Here is a 7,500-nt window from a genome sequence, read left to right on the forward strand (position 1 = left end):
ATGACGTGTGCAGATAAATATTATCATTGCTTGCTAAGCTACAACCTTAGTTGGAAAAGCATGATGCAATAAGTCTGCGGGCTCTAACAGGGAAAAATAGCCCAGTGAGGAAGAGAGATAGATAAAATATATAGGCTATAAGAAGTAATGAATAACAATATAAAATATCTTAAGACCAGTAACGTTAAATTGTATATGAATAATGAAGAGAGAATAGTGTGCCTGGGTGTACCCTCAAGCAAGAGAACTAACCTAAGACAGTGGAAGACCATGCTACAAAGCCTATAGCACTACCCAAAACTAGAGAACAATGATTTGATTTTGGAGTGTCTTTCTCCTAGAAGAGTTGCTGACCATAGCTTAAGAAGCTCTTCTATCATAACAACAGATAAATAGCCACAGAATAACTACAATGCACTAGTTAATCCCTTGATAGAAGAAGAATTGTTTAGTAATCTTACTGATGGTCTGGTATATGTTGACAGAGGAAAATTTGGAAAGAATAGACGAGACTATTCGGTGTAAGTGTAGGAAAAGGAAAAAATAGTCCATAACCATAGAGAGGGAACCAATGAAATATTGTCTGGCCAGTCAAAGGACCCAGTAATTCTCTAGTGGTAGTATCTCAACGGGTGGCTGGTCCCCAGGTCAACCTACTATTTTCAAAGTGCAGCCTACTAAGGATGAGTTTTCAGGAGGCAAATAAATATGACTTCTAATCTAGGTGATCAGGACTAGACCCATTAGCGTGACTGTTATACTTTTCTAAATTAGTCATTCGATAATACCTGTAGAAGACCTCAGTCCCCAGAACTTTGCAGTTGTATGCCAGAGATGAGGATTACGTTCCATGGAATATATGCAAATACCATCCCTTCGATAGACAGTGTATCTTGTCTGTGAGATTGCTCGCAAGAGATTGTAGGTAATTTCTTAGAAAAATAATAATGAAAGTTTAAAGGCATCTCAGATCGGAAATGACATTCTTCCGAGAATGTCTGGTTTGCACATTGACGAAAGCGAAGACATTTTGTTACACATTTCAAATTGACTTGAACTGTGCCTGTGGTAATTGCTTTTATTTCTCGTAAATGAATTTATAGAAGTGTTCCATTCGTACCTGGATAACTTTTTATGCTATTTCTCGCATCCTATCTCCCTTTAAAAGAAATGCCTCACGTTTGACATTAGGTTAGAACCAAGAGGAAAGTGTAAGCAGCGCTGGTTACACTTTCCATGTCGGTCGGCGGTTTTGTGGTCAGAAGCTCTCACTGTTGGTAAGAGGATACCCCTTGTTGGACACTGGGCAAGGTACCCCTCACTGGGCACTGGATTGTTGAGAAGCCTTATCAATGCTCGAATTATGAGGATGATGCGATTTCTATTGCTTTCTCGCTGGAAGTCTAGGGAAAGAAATGATGTCGCATATTGGCGCCATTTATCTTTAGGACTAGGCGTATCTGGACCGTGGTAGGCCTACTAGGCATCAAATCTGGCTGGATACAATTTTAGGCTCTAGGTATAAATGGTTGCAAATGCGTGCGTAATTGTGTGCAGGTATGAATGTAGAGTAAATTATTAGTTTTCCAACCTTCACAGTTCATGGAAAAATGGAATCTATTATCTACAGTTCATATTAGGACAATGGTCGGGTCTCAAGTAGATTATGCAAATGTTGCTAGTTCTGTCTTTATCTGTTTTCTTTTCTTTTCTTCCAAATGCGGTATATAATTGGTCTTTCTGCAATATTATCCACTTTACGCAATAACTACCCATCTCTCTCTCTCTCTCTCTCTCTCTCTCTCTCTCTCTCTCTCTCTCTCACTTTTGATGGAGGTGACACCAATGGGTACTATCTTTTTGAAAGTCAACAAATGGATATATAATATAAGAGCATATGTGTCATATGGCATCTGAGTTTCGTATGGTGATCATTCAGCCAAGTGCTGCAGAATTTATATAAATATATATATATATATATATATATATATATATATATATATATATATATATATCTTTATATATAAACATATATATACATAGAATAAACATCATAAGGCTAGTAACCAGAACCACCGCCAATAGTCTTATATTATTATTATTATTATTATTATTATTATTATTATTAATACTTGCTAAGCTACAACTCTAGTTGGAAAACCAGGATGCTATCAGCTCAAGGGCTCCAACTGGGAAAATAGCCCAGTGAGGAAAAGAAATAAGGAAATATACTACGAGAAGTTTAAGAATGATAAAAACATTAAAATAAATCTATTATATATAAACTATAAAAGCTTGATAAAAACAAGAGGAAGAGAAATAACATAGAATAGTGTGCTCGACTGTACCCTCATGCAAGAGAACTCTACCCCAAGACAGTGATTGGAATGAAAATTTTCAATAGCCCTCAAGAGTCAAGAGTCACATCGAGGCATGAGAGCCAGACCATAAGCGTGGGAATTCCCTCAATGTGTTGGTAAATATTTATGATTTCATCTCGTGTTGATATAACACTTTAGGCAATTTCAATGTTTCTTATAGTTTATTTATTTCTTTATTTCCTTTCCTCACTGGGCTATATCCCCTGTTGGAGTCCTTTTGTTTATAGCATCTTGCTTTTCCAACTATGGATGTAGCTTAGCAAATAATAATAATAATAATAATAATAATAATAATAATAATAATAATAATAATAATAATAATAACAACAACAACAAAATAATAATAATAATAATAATAATAATAATAATAATAATAATAATAATAATAATAACAACAACAACAAAATAATAATAATAATAATAATAATAATAATAATGATAATAATTTTCCTCTTTCCGATCGTCTTTCTTCCAGAAGTTATTCTGATCTAAAATGAGGTCAATGTCCTCTTGGTTACATTTCAGAAATGAGAAATAGTTTACTAGAGAGAACTATTGTGGGATAGAATCATGTTCAGTAGCATTTCACTTATAACTGTTATTAGTGGCTCACTGAAGTACTACTATTGAAAATAGTTATCTTGGTTGAGATTTTGATTACTGATAAATAGATATAGATAGACAGGGAAAACGATAGATAATAGGACTACTTATATAAGATAAGTCTTACTATTTTTTTCCTTTTATACAGTTAAAAGTAACAGAGATTTATGCGGTAATACGATATCACTTATTGCCTTTATATGCAATCAATAGAGACAACTGGAAAAGTTCTTATATCGTTTATTTATTTCCTTTCCTCATTATGGTTATTTTTTCCTGTCGAAGCCCTTGGGCTTATAGCATCTTGCTTTTTCAACTAGGGTTGTAGCTTAGCTAATAACAATAATAATTATAGTAATAATGATAATAATAATACTATTATTATTATTATTATTATTATTATTACTTGCTAAGCTACAACCCTAGTTGGAAAAGCAGGATGCTATAAGCCCAAGAGCTCCAACAGGGGAAATAGCCCAGTGAGGAAAGGAAAAGGAAAAATAAAATATTTTAAGAAGAGTAACAACATTAAAATAAATATCTCCTATATAAACTATAAAAACTTTCACAAAACCAGAGGAAGAGAAATAAGATAGAATAGTGTACCCGAGTGTACCTTAAGCAATAATAATAATAATAATAATAATAATAATAATAATAATAGTAGTAGTAGTAGTAGTAGTAGTAATAGTAGTAGTAGCAGTCGATGACAGTACTGAACCGCACGTGTTTCATACACGCTCGTACGCTATAACGGTATACTGTGGGTTTGTATTCTATCTGTCGCTCTCCCCCGCACTGATAATAATAAACCCGTTCACGCTTGCCATAGCATGTTTTGTACAGATTAAATTTTGTCATTCTTGCTCTCAGCGATCTGTATAAAAGCTCGTTGTCTCGTTGAATAAACTCGGTTGCATTCATATTGCGTCTCTATTACCTAACACACTCGGATTGCAAAACAATTCTTTTTAACCCAAGGAGTTGATTAGTGCACTTTATTACTATTGTTCTCTAGTCTCTGTACCATTGTCTTCCAATGTGTTGGGTTAGAGTTCTCTTGCTTGAGGGTACACTCGGGGACATTATTCTATCATATTTTCCCCTCTTATTTTGTTCAAGTTTTTATAGTTGATATAGAAACATTTTTACTTTAATGTTACTATTTTATTTTTTTCCTTGTTTCCTTTCCTCACTGGGTTATTTTCCCTGTTGGGGCCATTGGGCTTATAGCATCCTGCTTTTCCAACTAGGTTTGTAGATTAGCAGTCCCTTCGCACAGCACTAGAAGGGACAGTACTAAAAGAATTGTCAGAAATCCTCAAAACCTAAAGAAAATGTTTATTCAAGATCGCCCAGAAGGTTCGGAGGTGTGATTACGTGACTTTTGTGTTGTTATGGCGATGCTAAACTTCTTGAGTCAGACTGCTGTTTTCGCTTGTCAGCTTCAGAGAATGATAACGAAGTCATCTTCAACGGGACTAAAACTGAACTAGTTGGCTGCAATTGCTGACATTCCCAAATTGGCCTTTTGCTGATTCTGGAACATCCAAATTGCTTGGGCCCATTATCATTGATTGCCGTTTTTTTTTTTATTATTATTGTTTATGTTTTCTAAATGCTCAAAAGACGATAATGAACTTAAACTGTGCGTAGGCTTATTGAATAAATACTTGGCTTAGTTCGAAATAGGGAATTTTTTACGCATGAATGACTTTTACGTTTTTTTTCTATTACGTAATTAGATCACTCCCCCTTAGAAGAAAAATCAAAGGCGGTACTCTTTTGTACTTAGGAATCGAAGGGAAAGTGGAGATTTAATAATCCTTTTCAATTAAACAACAGCATAATGCGGTTGTGCCGTCCTGCCATGCCTTAACTACAGCATCAGCAACGCCTGGAGTGAGAGAAAGCCCAAAGGATGAGAAGAAATCAAGAGATGGAGGAGGGAGGAGGGAGAGGGGAGATCTTCTCCCCCAAAAACCTCTAACAAACCCTCCACCACCTTGTATCCTGTGGCCATATTAGGCTGGCTATAATGATCATGTTATCTTACACCACCGCTAACTTGTACTGAATCCTTCTCCGTTATGACTCCTACACCTCTTCTCCTTCTCCTCCTCCTCCAGAGGCTCCTTCCTTCGTCAGAGTCATATCAATCCCTCCTCCCATAAGGCTTTAAACCCCCTCCCCCTCATTATCTCCCAAGACTGAACCTCCTCATCTCCTTACTTCCAAATACTTTTTTTTTTTCCTCACACTTCTATAACCGGCATCGCTTGTTGGCTTCAGAGGGCCGCTCTGTTCAAAGACGAAAACACGACATTGCAAGGCTGGCCTTAAATGGGTGGGGTAGGGTGGGACGGGGACGGGGGAGTACCCCCCCCCCACCCCAGGGCCTTTCTTTGTGGCTCTTTCAATCGTGATTCTCGTGAGTGTTCGTCAGACTCCGGATTTGAAGGTAAATTAAGAAATAATGAAAACAGCATCAACAACAAAATTATTATTATTATTATTATTATTATTATTATTATTATTATTATTATTTCTATTATAATTATTATTATTATTATTATTATTATTATTATTATTGTTATTATCATTATCATTATTATTATTATTATTTTCTTGTTGGGGAATTTAAGAATAATACTCAACAATTGTAGTGAGTAATGTATATGGCTTTGAATTCCTTGAGGCCCTATACATTCCGTGGGTGCCAGAGGATTAAGTAATTAAGTAGTGTACATAATGATATTATCATATTTCCCCAAATACTTTCTCTCCAGATGTTATTCCCTTAGGTGCTCCAATGGCTAACCAGGTGGTTCTTTGATTCAAGATTGCCCAGCCCGGGTAGAATCAACAGGTACTCGTGCAGCGTGCTCATGGAGGATTGAAAGAAACATTACTTGTTTCGATTTCGTTTAGCTGTCTGGGTTATTAGTATTGTTTCTTATCTTGGGAACTTTTTTAGCGTTTCATCCTGTGTCACTAAGCAAATCTCGGTGGTTGCAAAGGGAAAGAATGGGAAATCTTCCAGTTAGAGAGAGAGAGAGAGAGAGAGAGAGTGAGAGAGAGAGAGAGAGAGAGAGAGAGAGAGAGAGAGAGAGAGAATGTTTAAAAAGTCTACGGATCCTTGCGCAGATCTTCCACTATAATTGGAGGCCAAGTGAAACTCTGGTTTATACTTAAAGATAACCAATCTTTGCAAACAATGTAAATGTATTTCCCTCTTACAAGGCAAGGAAGTGAAGCATCATCACGAACCGATTTGCCAAGAAAGGGTGTTGCAAAGCTGGCAGGATGAGGACCCGCTAATTAGATGAACCAATTTGCGTGTAATAAGGAAAGCAATTATACAAGTGGCTTATTTATTGAATACTGTACGCTGCAGCTAAGATAGGAGAAGGCTTAAAATATCAGGGCAAGAGTGTGACAACACTGAAAGTTGAGTTGCGTCATTTTCCTCTCATAACAACCGAAAGAAATGGTGTTTGTTAATGTGACTGATAATGAGGGCTCAGTAGAAGATGATAAGAGAGAGAGAGAGAGAGAGAGAGAGAGAGATGAGAGAGAGGAGAGAGAGAGAGAGAGAGAGAGAGAGAGAAGTAAAAATGACCCTTTTAAATCATTTATATCATGAACTTCTAAGTTCACAATCACCGACAGATTACTTTTGATAGAAAGAACCTCTGAGGATGTACAGTATTCTATTCACTCTCCTACACATGCGAGTAAATCTAGATCTCCCAAAGACACGCTCACTAATTCTGAAACTTTTTTTCATCATCATCATCTCCTCCTACGCGTATTGACGCAAAGGGCCTCGGTTAGATTTCACCAGTCGTCTCTATCTTGAGCTTTTAAATCAATACTTCTCCATTCATCATATCCTACTTCACGTTTCATAGTCCTCAGCCATGTAGGGCTGGGTCATCCAACTCTTCTAGTGCCTTGTGGAGCCCAGTTGAAAGTTTGGTGAACTAATCTCTGATTGGAAATGTAATTGAAAGAAGAATGGGGACAGTTAGCTATTAATTGTAGGGAATAGTTTGGGAAGTCAAGTACTAGTAGGAGTAAAATAGGGTGTATTAGCAATGCGTGATAACGAAACAAAACAACGTAAAAACTAGATTACGACATCTCTTGGAAAACAGATAAAGGTTTCCGTTTGGATAATAAAGGGGTAATGAACGTTCGAAGTATGTAATGATGACATTAAATTTTACGCAACGTGGGCTGAAAATGGATTTCCAACTGGAGATAGTTATTATCTCATATTTTTCGAGATATTTATTCAGTTATTTTTTAAATGATTAATTAAACGAATTTCTATTAGATGACCGGTGTTAGTGTTTGCCCTTTGATATGAAATGGGGTCAGTTGAGCAAAATATTCCAGCTCAGAAACAACAACAACTACTACTACTATTATTATTATTATCCCTATCTAAGCTACAACCTTAGTTAGAAAAGCATGATGATATAAGCCCAAGGGCTCCAATAGGGAAACA

The sequence above is a fragment of the Palaemon carinicauda genome, chromosome 39 (assembly GCF_036898095.1).
Source record: "Palaemon carinicauda isolate YSFRI2023 chromosome 39, ASM3689809v2, whole genome shotgun sequence".
In the NCBI taxonomy this organism is placed as follows: Eukaryota; Metazoa; Arthropoda; class Malacostraca; order Decapoda; family Palaemonidae; genus Palaemon; species Palaemon carinicauda.